The sequence below is a fragment of the Lissotriton helveticus genome, chromosome 3_1, assembly GCF_964261635.1.
Source record: "Lissotriton helveticus chromosome 3_1, aLisHel1.1, whole genome shotgun sequence".
Lineage (NCBI taxonomy): Eukaryota > Metazoa > Chordata > Amphibia > Caudata > Salamandridae > Lissotriton > Lissotriton helveticus.
The window spans coordinates 1,090,953,858-1,090,971,747 of record NC_136061.1 but is presented as its reverse complement, the minus strand read 5'-3'; the positions used below and the strand labels follow the sequence as shown (position 1 = coordinate 1,090,971,747).

At 47.0% G+C, this 17,890-nt stretch overlaps 1 protein-coding gene across 4 annotated transcripts in view; it reads right to left on the bottom strand.

Moving 5' to 3' along the window:
- SLC4A10 (solute carrier family 4 member 10) overlaps positions 1 to 17,890 on the bottom strand; it is a 1,019,075-nt gene that overhangs the window by 580,234 nt on the left and 420,951 nt on the right. The gene's annotated exons all lie outside the window — the stretch shown is intronic.

Here is a 17,890-nt window from a genome sequence, read left to right as displayed (position 1 = left end):
ATCCTTCATTTATCCTGCCTTCATCCATGGATTTCACCGCTGGAGCTGTGTAGCTGATGTAGTGACTGATCGGCTGAGGTGGTTTTCGATCGCAGCGAATGCCCGGAAGAGAGGTAAACAGCAAGAGGGGCGAGCTGACTGCATGGTTGTAATGGCGGCGTGACTCCCCTAGCTCAGCGCAATGTGGTCCCTTACTGCCAGTTACTGCAATCTGGAGAGGCAGAGGCTCACTCGGGACTCAGCGGAATCCCTGCGAACTGAAGCGGCGCCGTGCCACAGATAAGTGACCTGTCGGGGGCTGCGGACAATAGTGTGAGATGTGCTGGTGTTCGGCCGGCCGTGCTGGGCTGCGGAGACACGCTAGTGGCTGGCGCGGGCTGGCGGACTAGGCCTTGCCCAGACCACACAAAGGGCGGCTGTGTCGGAGCGGCCGCTCGCTGCTGAGGCGTAACGAAGATTAGTCACCCGCTAACTACATCTCTACCCCGGTGATATATACACACACAACGCTGCACGCTGTAGTGTTGGGGAGGGCCCTAGGCCTGCATGGTAGCTAGCAGCAATAACCTGACACAGACACCAGTTAGGGGTAGTGGGAATGGCCTCGAGCACGTGCGCTCGGCCCCTTTTATTGCCAGCGTCATGTGACCCCATGACGTCTGTGGTGGGTGGGTGTAAAGTGTAATACAGCACTCCTGAACACTAGACCGTGTTCATCCTAGGACTCTACACACGCGATCACCTTTGCCTAGCTGGCGCCCTCTGAGACCTGAATTCTGTGCGGAGGGAAGTGGCGCCTCCATGATCCGGACCTCCTAGGGGACACGGACTGGCCAGCAGTGCTGGGACTTGCACGCGGATCTAGTGAGACGGCGCTGGCCCCTGGATGCGGGTCCCTTCTTGCTGTGCTCTTTGCAGTGCTAAATACCGGATGTTGCTTCAGACAGCTGGATTGGTGTTGTGGCTTTACACCATGGGTGAGCGCACCGTGCTAGGCCGCGAGGCGCCTTTGACTGCTGGATTCCCCAGGTGTATGTACGAGCTCACACCCTTCTGGCCTGCTTAAGTAGTGTGCAGTGTCCAGGGGTCACACTCAGGTTCTCTTGCTGGACATTCTCTGCTGCTGGTGACCGATCGTGGATCAATTGGTGGGTGGGGTCAGCTGGGTTGCATCATTACTCCCTCTGACTGGCCTCTGAGAGTGAATGGGTTAAATACAACGAGGGACAGTACTTGCGGTCTAGATATTGCCGTCTGTTGAAGGGAGAGGCCACAATGAGAGAACCAGAGAAGAATCAAGCACACCTCATCTTTGAGCTGCGTAAGGGGGGCAAACTTACTCAAAACGCGGCCTCTGACTCGGAGCTGGAATCAGCCTCCCAGGGACCCTCGACGCTGGAGAAATCGTTAGCTGCCATTCAAGCCAGTCTTCAAGCTATCGACTGTAAGATAGAAGCCCTCAATGGGAGAATGGATCACTTTTCGGCCAAACTAGATGAGCAAGCGGTACGCATTGGGGAAGCTGAACAGAGAATAGCAGACACAGAGGATGGGCTGCAACAGGTAGCGGCGAAGACTGCAGATATCATGAAAATTCTCGCTGTCAGACAAGTGAAGAATGAGGACATTGAGACTAGATCGAGGCGCAATAATATTCGAGTTTTGGGTCTTCCTGAATCAACAAATGTGGGCCGCCTTGAAGACCACATGGAGACGATGCTGCGGGAGATATGTGGCCCGGATGACTTGTCGCCTATGTTGGCTGTGGAGCGGGCTCATCGCTCCTTGGCGGCGCACCCTCCTCCAGGTGCTACGCCGCACCCCATAATCGCTCGATTACTCAATTGCCAACACCCACGTCTGATGTTGATGAGTGAACTGCGAGAAGGACATGGGCCTTGTGTTGTTGTGTATTTCAAATCTGTGGCTCCACTGGTTTGGTGGGGCAACATTTCCATTGTGAACACTGTTAACTGTTTCCTTCCTTTATTCAGATGGTTTATATCCTAGAGCCTAAGTTGGCAGTCACAACTGTTTTATGGACCTTAATGGTGGAGTTTTGGGTGGATGATCATAATTCGATTGCCTGCTGCGGGAGGGTGCAGCCACTCAAATGATGGCTCCTTATAATGCTACTCTTGCTTTCCTGAGGATGGCTAGGTGGTGGGCTGCTTTAACTTCTGTTCGGCGGCCCCCTCCCTCTGAGAACGGGGAGTGGACTTAGCCGCTATGTCCCCCGATGGGCAGTACCCACCAAATGAGATGTATGGTTTTGTTGTTGTTGGGATGGGGAAGGGTGGGAGGCCTTTGTCTTTGGCTAATTGGGATGCCGAAGTGGGTGGGGGGTGGGGCGGTTGTTTTTCTCTTCCTGTATCCTGGATGAGCGATTGGTTCTACAACAATAGGCAGATCTGGGCTTCATCCACATATCTGTACTTTGATATGATTTGCTGCATTCCCATTTTTTACTGGTTATGAATGCTAGGTGAATGCTATACTTGCATCACTTGAAATGTTCGTGGATTAAATACACCCAAGAAGACGAGACAGGTGCTGGCCCTATTAGATAGACTTAAGGTTCAAATTGCACTCTTACAAGAGTCCCACCTGTGCAAAAGTACGGAGGGCTCTATGGTGGGTAGGTGGGCAACGTATCGACTGGCCTCCTCCTATTCTTCTTATGCCAGGGGAGTCCTTATTCTTATCAAGCCCGTTCAAGCCGTTCAAACCTATTCAGGCCTGTATCGATACTGAGGGCCGTTGGGCTATGGTCCATGGGAAATTAGGGGGGTGCTGGTGACTGTTGTGAATATCTACGGACCAGTAGTGGACGATACCACATCGTTTTTGAAACTGTTTAATATATTGCGTACCTGGCCGGAGGCTGCACTCCTATGCGGGGGGGACCTTAACACACATCTCAACCCAAAAGTGGATAAGTCAAGCCCTACTGGGGTGCGTACGGTCCGAGTGGCACAGTGTGTGAGGGATTTCATGGAAGAAATGTGCCTGGTTGATGCCTGATGGCTGCAAAATCAAGGGGCTCGAGAAGGTACACACATTACTCCTGCTTTGAACAGCTGGTCTCGCTTAGAGTACTGGATACTAAATGAGGAGGCTAACGGTTGGGTGGAAAACATTCACACATTACCAAGAACCCTATCAGATCTTAACCCGGTTCTTCTTCCAGTTGCTGTGCCCCATAGCTTACATCGACCCTTCACCTGGCATTTTTGCGCTGATTCCCTACTGGACCCGGTGTATGCTGAAACAATAAGGAAAGCTATCATCCAATATTTTGACTTGAACACGGGCACAGTTGATAGCCCCGCAACCTTGTGGGAAGCCTTCAAGGTGACAATACGGGGGGAGTGCATAAACACCCCTGCGGGTATATTGAGGGATTAGAGAGGACAATTGTTGTGATTAGATGAACAAATAGGGGCTCTGGAATCCCAATACGCAACCGCACCTTATTCTAAAACACTGGCCCGCATAAATGAATATGTTGAGGAATGCAATTCACTAGCATCTACAGAATAAAATACATCTCTAAACGATATGTTGCCAGAGCATACGGTGAGGGTGGTAGGCTGAGTAGGGTTCTGGCTTGCAGATTGCGAGATAGAGTTGATAATCCTGCGATTGATTATATAGTTGATGACGCCGGGGATGCACATTACTCTCAGAATAGCATTGTTGAACCATTTTGTGTGTTCTATGAGGGTATATATACCTCACGGGTTGGTATGCCTGAAGAGGCAATGAATGAATATTTGGATGATACCGCCTGTGCTTGGTTGTCCGACGTACATAGGAAGTACCTCAGCCTCCCCATGGCTGAGGAGGATGTCAGGGAGGCCATTCTGTTATTGCCCAATAAAATGGCTCCTGGGCCTGATGGTCTGACGGCTGAGTTTTATAAGCAGTACGTGGATCTTCTGGCGCCTCATCTTTTGGCGATGTATGCAGAAGCACATGACGTGGGCTACCTTCCGCCATCCCTGAGGCAGGCCTTGATCGTCACACTGTTAAAAAAGGATAAGGCAGCAACACGGTGCGAGTCTTATCGCCCTTTATCCTTGATTAATCTTGATGCGAAAATGTTGGCAAAGGTTCTAGACACTAAATTTCAGCCACTGATGACACTTCTGGCATTGCCAGATCAGTCTGGATTCATTCCAGACTGCTCTACATCCTTGAATCTGTGAACAATCTTTGCCATGCTCCACGTACTCAATCCGGAGTTGCCCACTGTGGCTGTGTTATTGGACGCGGCCAAAGCGTTTGATTCAATAGAATGGAAATATATGCTATACATCCTCAACTGCATGGGTTTCCCCCCTATTTTTGTGCGTTGGTTACAAGTACTATACATGAATGCCTCTGCGAGGGTCAGAGTGGGTGGACTCACATCAGAACCGTTTGATATTGCACGGGGAACGCAACAGGGCTGCCCCCTGTCGCCTTTCCTTTTTGCCATTGTATTGGAGCCCCTGGCTTGCAAGATTCGGCAGTCTCATAGAGCGGCTGCTTTGAATTTTAACAACCGGCCAGTTTGAATATCCTTATATGCGGACGATATGGTCCCATACGTTCGTGAGCCGCAGACCTACCTATCCCTGGTTATTAGAGAATATATTAAATTCGGTCTCTTCTCCGGATTACAAATCAATTGGGAGAAATCGGTTCTCATTCCTCTCACGCCTGCCACGGTGGCACCTCAAGTCGAGTATACTCTGGTGTGGGCGGAAGATCCAGTAAAATATCTGGGTGTGTGGGTGCACCGAGACTCTGGAACTGTAATCAGATAAAATTACGGATGGGCGTACACTGAGCTGGTAGAACAAGTTGATCGCTGGGTTGGCCAGCCGCTCTCATTAGCGGAACGCATAGCGGTGATAAAAATGACTACCCCCCCCAGTTTCTTTACTTGTTTTGTAATATCCCTGTTCCTTGAACGAAGCATTTTTTTAAAACAGTGCAGTCCCAGCTATTACGCCTGGTGTGGGGGACAAAGCCGCCGAGAATAAGTTGGTCCACGCTAACATTGCAATGTTTAATAGCTCAAAGTGAACTTGAGTGAGTAGTAAATTTCTGGTAAATTTCTGGTAATAGAGTGTCAAATAATGTATCCACGGATAAGATTAGTGGGTGGAAGAATAATTGTGGTGCAGTGAAGCTAATTGTTTTTATGCCATAATGACCTGCCTGATCGCTAATGCATTTCCTTACAGGAGGGGGTTCAGTTGATGTTTGTTATGTTGTGCACGATTTACTACAATGTACAGTCAAATGATGTATGTAATGTGCACTGTTGAAATGACTAATAAATAAATATAATAAAATATATATATATATATCAGCTGAACGTAAGAAATGTAATGGGTGACAAGGAACAGTCATATTGGAAAGATAATTTGGCATTCAGAGCTTTTCTGGATTGTAACTTTAACTCAGAGGTCATTTGTGCTGTTTAAAGCGTGAGTTTGTTTTTGAAAAATGAAAAACGAATGACCCTACACTATGGAAGTCTCCCATTTTGTGGGGGTCATTTAAAAATTTTCACTGTCCCTTACCACCAGATTTTACCCAACATTGTGGAACAGTGAAAACTGTCCATTCAACTGCTCATTCTAAATCAGATGCACAGTCAAGTTGCCTACAATCGGATGGTGCTTACTCCACCGGGCTGGCAGAGCATTATGTTAGTCACTATCTTGAGATACTGAAAGCAGTGGCATAGGAAGGTGGGTGTGGGCCGCCCTGGGTGTCATCTCTGAGGGGGGTGACAAAATGGCACTGACGGGGGTGACAAAATGGCCATGATTCGCGCTGCTAGCTCCCTGTAGGCGTGAGGTCTAACTGAGTTGAGCTGCTACAATGTAACAACAGCCAGGATTACACACTACTGCTGCAGTTCAGGCTAAGTTGTCGGAGGCTGGCTGCACCAATAACAGATGCTAGCACTGTGTCGTAAACGTTTAAAATCAGCAATGTTTATTCCCTGCATCCGGACAGACCCAGCCCCAACTCTATCACCTTGGCGGCCGCTGGAGCCCAGAGCACACCACTGTGCTCACTGCTGTAGCTGAGACTCTGAAAAATGTTTATGCCTGGGCGGCATGTTTTCCTCGAAAGTCGTTGAGGCCACAAGATGGCTGTAAACCGAATTGCTGCTCGTCAAAAAGTAAGTGTGTCTGTCAGTGCCCAGCCTGGCTAGTGTGCATAATCCGACTCTCACTCTGCTGCTGAATTTGGTTTATAAATTATAATTAATATTAAATAGCAGTTTAGCGCGCGGTTAATCAGTTGCCTGCCCACAGCTGAAGTGTAGTTTTCAGCAGCGAGGCAGCGCTGGGTTACATCGCAGTTTTGGGCCTGTCAGGTGACTCTATGGTGGTGGGTCGTCCGATTCGAAATAAAAATTACTTTCAGATCCACGGCCAGCGGCGTTACTTAAGTCAGCAGAGCCCCTTATGTAGCTCTCTGTGACAGACTGCTAAAGGGCCTGGCAGGTAGCGTGGCACCGAACCCGGGCGCCGCGGACCGCCCAGGGTATAATTGATTTTAATGGTGAGTCAGTCGAGTACTACATCTTTTTGCCAATCAATGATGTCTGGTGCCGATCTGCGGTGTTCGCTTATCAGCTGTGTTGACTGAGACGGTTCATTTTAATTTAGGGAGCTCATCTGTGCTGAGGGGCAGGTAATTGTGTGCCGGCTGGGGGTGCCGAATTAGGATAATCATGATTTTAATTAGGGTTGAAGGTAGTTTTTCAAAATAATACACTACAGTACCCTGGCTCTTGGCTGTGACTGTGTGCCTGTCAGCCTGAGGCCTGTTTAGTGGCTGGCTGACTGCTGCAGCGTCCGCGAGTCAGCTGACTGTGTTAAGACTCTTCATTTTAGTGCCCTTCCATTTCTGTGGCTTTGCAGCAGTTTTATCTTTTTAGAGTTTCTCCTTGCTAAAATGGGGATAATTTGTTATATTTATGCTTCCTTCCTCTTTAATGCTTAATTGTGCTCGGGAGAGAGTGTCGCTCATAGTCGTTGAAATGTCACTCATAATTACACTGAAATTAAGAAAATGTCCCTCATACAAATCTTAAATCTTGGCAGCTATGAATGGCAAAAACATATGTGTAACTATCTTCTTTTTCCTTATTTTAATAATTTCAATAAGGGCTGGGGAGGGTTACAAGACATTTTCCGCACTGGGTACCACCTGACCTTACTACATAACTCACTGAATGAAAGTGCATCCATTTGTACACCATGTGGGCTGATTGAGAGTTTGACAGAGAGGGCATCCTCTCTACCAAACTTTAAATCAGGCAGATTGAGATTAAAGGGGTTTGTAACTTTGAGTGCCATTTGGATTTCAAACATTAAGCATTCTGCACATTCGCCACTAACCAATGACCTGACAGGTTCGACCACTAAAAAAAAGACAATGCCCATGTTGTAATTACTTACCTCCTTCGGATCAGTCCTTTACATTCTTGTTTTATCAGAATGGCCATGAACAGGCCTATGTTGTTTATCACTGGCTTGCCACCATAAACAACTCAAGCCTATAATATTTTGTGTATGTTTTTTCACAAGCCAACCACAGGCAAACCAGCATAAATATACACATATGCACAACATTACAGATGGCAAGCAAATATTCAACTCCTTCTAAGGGGACCTAATAAAGGCTATCACAGTGGAAATCTTTTATCCCCCAGGGTTTGTCAAGGGGTATAACCAACACGAAAACATCTACCTACCATGGCGATCTGTGAGATTCCATGTTAAAAAACTTTCCTAAAAGCTTTAACACAGAGAAATACCACAGCACCCTTAAATCCATAATGTCATTATTATATGCTTAAGGCACACAGATGATCGGCGGAATGCATAGCAAATAAAACATTCACCCCCTAGTCAAGAGATCTGGGTTAAATCCATCATTCTTTTGCTCACCATTCCAACCCAGTTTAGACCCAGCCATATGCAAATCAGTCTAGACCCTGTGCCTTATGGGAACAGTCCAGTCCGAACTGCCAAACCAGGTCCTCCCTGGACCGCAAAACAGCATTCTGGGACCAGTTTCGGGGCATCACCCCTCATCAGCCAGGCTAGCTTGAATCCAGTGGCACAGTGAGCCCGGGACCCACATCTGGGCATATCCGAAGCACTTAGGACGTGTCAGAAATGAGGGTCTCTAGTTGGCGGAGGTAGGTACCTTTGTCCAAATAGGGACCCTTGCTTCTAGTCAGGGTAAGGGGAATATACTTCGAAAATAACCCCTGCTCATCCCCTTGGTAGCTTGGCACGAGCAGACAGGCTTATCTCGGAGGCAGTGTGTAAAGTATTTGCGAACAACACATACAGTAAACACTGAAAACACTACAAATGGACACCACACAAGGTTAGAAGAATAAGTAATCTTTATCTAAACCAACCAAGACCAAACACCAAGAATCCAAAATACAGTATTACAAAATAAGGCTTTCAGATGGTAGAAATAGTTCAGTTCAATGCAAGTTGTAAATGCAACACTTTTCTCACAAAGTACCTGGGATGCTTCACGCAAAGCACACAAAATGGCCGCAGGGAAGGTGATGCTTGGTTCCTTACTGCAGCGCAGGGGAGGTGATGTGTTGATTCCCTACCAGAGAAGAGGTGATATGTCGTTTTCTTACTGTGTGGGGAGTTGATGCATCTGTTTCTTACTGCATCCCCGAATGAGGTAACAATCTTGGCTCCTTGATGCAATGCGTCGATTTGGTACAATGCGTAGCTTCATGAAACCACACAGCAGGCTTGCGTCGGGATCGGTGTGGGGATCTTGAACGTCAGAGATTGTTGCTCCCGATGCGTTGTGCAGTGATTTCTCGAGCAGCGGCTGGCGCTACGACGGTTTCTTCGGTGATGCGTTGAAAACAGGTGCGGATGCAACATGCTTCTTCGATGTTGCATCGATTTTCTGGCTCCCAGTAACAAACAGTCTCTAGAGGTCCTAAACAGCAGCAGGCGCCTCTTTGCAGATTGGAATTCCCAGCAAGGGACTTCAGGAGAGCTGGTGGTGAAATATTTATGTCCCTGAGACTTCAGAAAAGGAGGCAAGCTCAATTTCAAGCCCTTGGATATCATTTCTTCCAGCAGGTGACGAAGCAAACAGCAAAGTCCTTGTTCTCCTTTCCTTGGCAGCAAGCAGCCACTACAGGTCAACCCCAGACAGCAAACAGCACAAGGGCAGTATTCCTCCTCAGCTTATCCAGCTCTTCTCCTTGGCAAAGGTTCTTCTTGATTTCCCAGAAGTGATCAAAAACTCTGAGGTCTGTGTCCCTCTTTTTCTACACCAAAATACTTTGTTCTCTGAAGGTAGAGAGTGTCTGTACCCAGTCAAAATCAGTTCTGTGGGGCACTTTGCAAGTGCACAACAACCTCCTTTGTCAGTGTGAGCCCTGGCTCCAGACACCCCACAGGGGGCTGAGCCATCAATGTGGAAGGCAGACACAGCCCTATTCAGGTGAAGGTGATACTCCTCCCACCACTCCAAATGCAGACCAGACCTATTCAGCCCAGCCCTGATTCATCAGACTTCTTGAGCCGCTGTCCCTCTCCAGCCCCTGTCATCCAAAAGCCAGACATGATATACACAAACCTAGCAGAGGCACACTGGATGGTTAAGCAAGAAAATATCTACTTTCTAAAAGTAGTAGTTTCAAACACAGAATGAAAAAGTCACCCTCACTAAAATATGCCCTTTAACATTCTGAGTGATTCAGAAAAGGGGGGTGGTGATGAACAGAGTGCCTGAATTAAGCAGACCACTCTTACCCAGTCCAAAGATCAGGGCTTGATCCATCACCGTTTTTTAGCTCACTGCACCATCCCAGCTCAGAACTTGGCTATATGCAAATTAGTCTGTTCCTGTCCCAGTGCATGATGGGAACAGGGCAAACCAAACTCAGACATGAGTCCCTTGCTCACTGCTCCATCAGGATTCAAGCAAGCCGGGCCGACGAGGCTGAAATGCCAGAAACCGGTACCCGGTAACTTGTCTCCTTTCTGGTGAAGAATTGGCTTGGTAGTTTGGTCTGCCCTGTTCCCATGATGCACTGGGCCAGGGACAGACTAATTTGCTGTTCCCGTGAGACACAGGGTCAGACTGATTTGCATATGGCCATGTCTGAACTAGGGTGGCAGAGTGGGCTAAAGAACGGTGATGGATTAAACCCAGATCTGTTGACTGGGTGTGAGTGTTTGATTGGTTCAGATGCTCCGTCCATCGCCACTCCCTTTTGTACCACTTTGTTCGCCATAAGTTGGCAGGGTATGCTCAGATGTGAATCCCTTGCTCACTTTGCCACTGGATTCAAGCAATCCGGGCTGAAGACAGCTGAGATGCCAGAAACCGGTCCTCGGAAGCTTGTTTCCGGTCCAGGGAGGCATGGCTTCGTAATTCGGGCTGGACTGTTCCCATGAGGCACAGGGTCAGACTGATTTGCATATGGCCATGTCTGAACTGGGGTGGCAGAGTGGGCTAAAGAACGGTGATGGATTAAACCCAGATCTGTTGACTGGGTGTGAGTGTTTGATTGGTTCAAATGCTCCGTCCATCACCAGCCCCCTTTTGTACCACTTCGTTCGCCATAAGTTGGCAGGGTATGCTCAGACGTGAGTCCCTTGCTCACTTTGCCACTGGATTAAAGCAAGCCGGGCTGAAGACAGCTGAAATGCCAGAAACCGGTCTTTGGAAGCTTCCTTCCGGTCCAGGGAAGGCATGGCTTGGTAATTCGGGCTGGACTGTTCCCATGAGGCACAGGGTCAGACTGATTTGCATATGGCCATGTCTGAACTGGGGTGGCAGAGTGGGCTAAAGAACGGTGATGGATTAAACCCAGATCTGTTGACTGGGTGTGAGTGTTTGATTGGTTCAAATGCTCCGTCCATCGCCACCCCCTTTTGTACCACTTCGTTCACCATAAGTTGGCAGGGTATGCTCAGACGTGAGTCCCTTGCTCACTTTGCCACTGGATTTAAGCAAGCCGGGCTGAAGACAGCTGAAATGCCAGAAACCGGTCTTTGGAAGCTTCCTTCCGGTCCAGGGAAGGCATGGCTTGGTAATTCGGGCTGGACTGTTCCCATGAGGCACAGGGTCAGACTGATTTGCATATGGCCATGTCTGAACTGGGGTGGCAGCGTGGGCTAAAGAACGGTGATGGATTAAACCCAGATCTGTTGACTGGGTGTGAGTGTTTGATTGGTTCAGATGCTCCGTCCATCGCCACCCCCTTTTGTACCACTTTGTTCACCATAAGTTAGCAGGGTATGCTCAGACGTGAGTCCCTTGCTCACTTTGCCACTGAATTCAAGCAAGCCGGGCTGAAGATCTGTTGACTGGGTTCAGATGCTCCGTTCATCGCTACCCCCTTTGTACCACGTTATAAAAGAAATCCCCATTCTGTCTTATGGGAACAGATAGCCTTGCAATAGTGAAAAACCAAATTGGCAGTATTTCACTATCAGGACATGTCACACACATCAGGGCATGTCCTACCTTTCACATACAATGCACCCAGCCCACAGGGGTACCTTGGGTCTACCTTAGGGGTGACTAATATGTAGAAAAAGGAAGGTTTAGGGACTGGCAAGTGTGTGCACTTGCCAAGTCGACATAGCAGTCCCAGACTGCATGCAGGCTCTGCAATGGCAGGCCAGAGTTAGGTTTTACAGGCTGCTTCTGTGGGTGGCACAATCAGTGCTGCAGCCCACTAGCAGCATTTGATTTACAGGCCCTGGGCACACACAGTGCACTATACTAGAGTCTGACAAGTAAATCAAATATGCTAAGCCATAATCACAATTTACACGGAGAAAAAATGCACTATTTTTTAATTTTTTATTTTCAAAACCTTTATTGAGTCAAAGTGTACACAGCACACTGCGTACAACCCGGAGTGCCGGCGGCAATCAGACATTTTTTTACCCTAAGTACACAGCTGTTTAGCCAACAACCACAGAGGCAGGCAGCGTTGAGGTCTACGTCAACAATTCCTCTGAATGCATCATTCGGTTAACCCAATTCAGTACGGGATATCAGCATACACAGGAGAAAGATCACAAAAAGCAGCCTCGATCATTGTCAGTCAGCAAATGCCCGCAGACAGCACCCCCTGTTTCTTCGAAGGTCCCTCCCTGGTGCCAATGCATGATAGCGCTGTATATCTCTCATTAGTAACTCTCTTCTATGTGAGTGTAGGTATCAAAGATCAACAAGGTATAAGCTATTTTGTTTGGAGTTCTGCTCCTCTCAGTCTGAGCCAGTCTACAAATGGGGACCATATATCCGCAGGCCAAGAGTCACCCGGCATCTGCTCCCAATATCCCTCGAAGAGAAAATGCACTTTAGCACTGATCAGCAGTGGTAAAGTGCCCAGAGTCATAAAACCAACAAAAACAGGTAAGAAACAATACAGGAGTAAGGCAAAAAGTTCTGGGATGACCCTGCAAAAAGGGCCAAGTCCAACAGGGTGAGAAAGCAAAAGAAACACAGATGATGGACAAAATGCAGAGCAAACAAACATTCATCCCCAGTCAAGATATCTGGGTTAAATGCATCGTCCTTTTGCTGACCATGCCACCCCAGTTTAGACCCAGCCATATGCAAATCAGTCTTGACCCTCCTTCAATAGGAACAGCCCAGCCTGAACTGTCAAGCCAGGTCCTCCCGGGACCAGACCGGAAACAAGCACCCTGGGACCGATTTGCATTATTGTATGCTTCCAATAATAAATATGTCAGGCCTACTGCCTGTTTTATAACATTTAACAAGAAACTGATCAGACCAATGGCATTTGAAATACATTTTCCCAATAAACCAACCAGTCCTATAGCCTTTGTCAGTGGCTTATCACTATAACCAACTCAGGCCTACTGTATTGAGCCTAAACTGTCCTGCAAGGAAACCCTTAGTCATACGTTAATAAAAATTCAAATATGTACAACATCTTAATTGTTTAAATACTATACAAACTCTTCTTAAGAGGGTCTAAAAAGGAATCTACATTGCATATGTTCTACACCTGTGATTTTTAATGACCAGCTGCAGTCCATGCAGGTAACAGCAGTGGGGCTGTGGGGCTGCGTTGGGGGGGATTTCGAGGGACGATGCAGAGGGGAAATTAAATAAATAAATAATTTTCCCTCAGCATCGTCCCTCAAAATTCCCCCCAACATGGCCCCACCGCCCCACCGCTGTTACCTACAAGGACCGCGGCTGTTAATGACTTACCAACATCAAACCATTACTTACTTGATAATTTGTGAGGTTCCATGTAACAAAAAAACTCTTTATAGACTGTTCATGATGCAATAAAATCCACCCTTAAAGGGATATTGGTTTTAACATATGGTTTTCATAATGACTGGGAGAGGACTACTGCCTTTTTCATATGTCTTTAGAATGAACACCTCAGGCCTATGGCATTGAATATAACCTTTGCTGAGGAGCCAATCAGGACTATAGACTTTGAGAGTGATTTCGAATTTGATGGACAGGGTACTGCATGCCAAAGTTATGGTTTGCTTTCTTCATTCAGAGATAGAGAGAATAATAGCTTTCTGATGGTGTAGCCTTGTTGTCTCCATCGATGAAAGCCTACCTCCGAAGGCTAGCTAGAGTAGGAGCTGTCAGAGTAAACCAATCAGTCAATCAAAATACTTTTATTCGATTATTAGAAATCAAAAAAAGACATAAATCCAAAATAAACAGCAGCAGTCCATTGAGTACATATATAACATGAATATAAATTACACATAATTTAAAACGCAGTTAAAAGCTTTCTCAGTATTACATTTAAAAACAGCCAGTGTACAATTAATTCATGTGCTAGAAGGGAATACCCTGTACCCTACAACGCTTTTTATTAATACGGACACACGCTACCAGGTAACTTGCTACATGGAAGTGACACGTGCGCTAGAAAGGAGTTGCAAAAACAAGAGAGCGGGCCTCACCTGGAGGAAACCCGACTCCCTCAGAATCGGCAACAAATATTTTTTCCTAGTTTCTGCATAGTGGTCACAAAACATCATGAAATGTTGCGTGTCCTGTGTTGAGAAATTGTCACAATCACAGGGTTTAGCCTTTTCTGGTGTGTCCCAAGTAGAAAAGTAACCAAGCATAAAATGTATTAGATTAAAACGGAATCTAGTTAAAAGAAACCGGTGGAACCGTCTCGTTGCCAGAGTAAGATAGGGTTCAAGTCCAGGGGCAGTTATTAATGCGTAATTTCTTCTTACAAGTGGTTTTTCCATCTCCATTGCCTCCCGCTAAACAGTGAACAAGTTTAACAGGGCAACCAATCATACTCATCCCTCCTATTCAGAGTGAACAGTCAGATTTTTTTTTTCTTTTCATCACCATCAGCAAACACCTGAGCTTGAGGGACAGACAAAATGACTGTGGCACTGTAGGAGAAGACTTTTCAGACTTGTTTCAGATAAAGACTATGGGGCTGATTTAAATGTCGGACAGACTACCACTGGCGGATGTACGTCGTTACATTGCATGCTTTCACAACGCATGCCTTTATGACGCAAGTTTTACAAAGCAAGTCGTTACAACGACTTGCGTTGGGGGGCACTGGATAGTGAATAGTTTAATTTACTATTCCAACTCCAGTCCCCGTGGATAGTAGGGAAGGTGTTGGATAGTAAATTAAAACTATTCCGTATCCTAGAGCGCCCTCCAGCGCAAGTCGTTGTAAAAGTTGCGTTGTAATGGTCGCGTCCTAAAGGTACTTCGTTGTAAAAGTTGCATTGTAAACGCTGTTCCCCACCACTGACTGGCAGTCAGTGCAAGTCCAACCGAGCGACAGCCCTTCATCCGATGGGTGGATTACAATACCGGGGGTTGAACCACAAGCTGTTAGAGGGAAGACCACTGCCTCTGCCAGGAGCTCAGATCCTGATGGGGTGGGGGTCAGAATTGTGCCAACAAGAGGTGGTGCCGAGGCAAGCACCTCCGTCGGGGTTACGATACACTTTTCCGATAGCCCTTTCATGTCAGATAGACGGCATGATAAGGCTGTCAGAAACAGGTTTTGAGGGCCCCAAACAGGGCCCACGTCCCTTGTGGCCCACAGAAAAGCTGTCCTGGGGGCACATGTGGTGCCGCAACACGCCTCCATGCAGGTGCAGGTGGTGCTCCCTACCTGGGTGGCTTGTGCTGTGGCCCTTTTCAAGGCCACTATAGCAGTCTGCGGTCCGATTGTGCAGCATCATAATGATGCCCTATGTAATAAAATGATTGCTTCTTTCTTTAAAGAGCGAGGTACAAGAGAACTCCCCAAAGATGGCTTCATTCTCTGCCTGGTAATGACCAATAGAAAGGGGCTCAGGTACCTTTCTACTAACAAGTAAGCGACAGTATGAGGTGTATCTGTGATACCATGAAGGTTGGAATAGATATCAAGTGAGATGCAGACAAAGCACCATGGTTGAGCTGCCTGTGTCTGCAGTGGTGGACATCTAGCCTGTGTGTCAAGGAGTCAAAGGGGCCCCCATCCCACGGCCTCCACCAATGTGAATGCATCTGCTCTTTCCCACAATCAGATCTCGTCTAATGTCTAGAAAATCCTTGAGATCTGCTTGCAAAGCACCACCGGGGGATTAATGAAGTACAATATCCTTCTCTTTAGGGTGTGCAGTTCTGCCAGTATATGGTCTCTAGGGGAGTCAGAAATGCAATTCTCAAGAGGAATGAAGTCATATAAGAAGTGTCTGCTGCTTCCATAGATGCTGGAAAAGAAGGCACCCAAAAACACATTCGCCCTCTCAAGTACCACCAAACACTTGCCACTGGATGTGACACAAATACAGGAATCCTCAAAACAACCCAGCTGAACAATTCAAAGCATTCAATCAATCAGGATTTATAAAGTGCGACTAATCACCAGATATTGATATCCAGTTACTATAAGGTTCCGGAGGCTCAATGAAATGGCCAGGCCTTGAGGGCCCTTCTGGATTCTGGAAGTGCGGTTAGGGTCTGGTCTGGAGTTGCGTGGGCAGGCTGTTCCAGGTCCTCGCTGAGATGTGGGAGAACAAGCGACCTCAACTTCTGCTTCGGTAGATGCGGGGAGTGTGATAAATTGAAAGGGAGTCAGAGTGTAGGCTTCTCAGCGGTTGGTGGAAGTTCAGGCAGTGGCTGTTGTAGGTGGTTCCTTGGTTGTGTAAAGCGTTATGTGCATGTGTCATCAGTTTGAATTAGCACCTCTTCTATACAGGGAGCCAATGGAGTTGCCTGAGGTGGGGTGTGATGTTGGCACATTGGGGAAGGTTGAGGATGAGTCTGGCTGAGGCGTTCTGTAAAATATGAAGTCTCTGTAGGAGGTGGGCAGCAATTCCTAAGTAGACAGTGTTGCCATAGTTCAGTTGGTAAGGAGGTCCTGTGTCATAGTGCGAATCTTGTGCAGGGGTAGCCACTTGAGGATCTTACGTAGCATGCGCAGAGTGAGGAAGCAGGTGGAGGAGATGGTGTAGATCTGTGATTTCATGGTGAACTTGTTGTCAATGATGTTTTCCAGGTTTCTGGTGTGGTCTTAGAAGGGGTACATTTGTTGGTAAGGAGGCACACCGGCAGGGCAGTGTGTAGGAGGAAAGCCACTCACCTTGAGATGCCTAACGGCAGGGTGAGTAGGCCAGAAAGGGAAGCAAGCGGAGAGGGCACTCACAGCCCAGACCTGCCGAATGGCAGGGCAAAAAATTGACAAAGTAGTGAGCTGGGGCCTAACTCCGGAGAGAGGTCCCACCCCAAGCAATCAGCCCAAAAATCAACAGGGATCTTTACGTCCCCATAAAACGGCATGCATGATGGCCTGAACAAACTAAGGTGTTACAAGTATGGTTGGCATGTACAGAACATGATAATCATATGTCAGAAATGATTTATGACCTGTCAGCCGTTGTGAGTTATGACCTGTCACATGATTTATGAGCCTGTCAAAATGATTTACGACATTCCGTGACGTTGGTTCATAGCTGGTCCTAGAAGGAATATGACCATTGTATTGTAAAACAAAAAGTAATTCATACATGTTGTGCAAAATAAACTGCAGCCAACATCTTAAACAGGAAACAAGACAAACACTTGTTTGGCAGACTTTATTGGAAAATATATGTGAAGAATGTAATTCATGGCAGTTTGGGAGTGGGTCCAGCACAAAGTACGATGCTGTAGTTTTCTTAAAATCGCCATCTTCATTTGATACCACCAAAAAGCTGAGTCTTGGCACTCAATGAACTGTTTGAATCGAAACGTTTGATGATTTCATGATGTGCTAGAATTAACAGATGACAAAAAGATCATCAAATATCTTAAGAACTTAGCAGGAGAAGGAATAAAAGAAGTGATAAAGAAGATAGCACAGATGGACAGACCATCTTACTAGGATGTCATTGTCGCATTGAATGTCAAATTCAATTTGATGCCAAATGCTGACTATGAAAGGTCAATTTTCAGTCAGGAGAGACAGAGAAATAGTGAAACGATGGATGAGTTTGTTGAAAGACTTGAAATGCTCATCAAGCACTGTAATTCAACAAATTCAATGATGAAGAAGCCATTCGTCTTAAGAGTCATAGATGATTGCATGTTCGATTCCTTCAGACGCGAATGCTGAGAGAGACGCTTAGCCTGGAAGGTGGTCTCATGATGACTAGGGCTAAAGAACATGCCAACAAACAAGCCGCTGATATGGAGGCAGGAGGAGCCCAGGGTGAATGGCCGTTGAGTATGAAAAGCAAGAAAAAACACAAGATAGAAGGCTATAATGTGATGTCTCATAAGAGAAAGAGGCTGTGTTTTCGCTGTGGATTTTCCTTTCCAC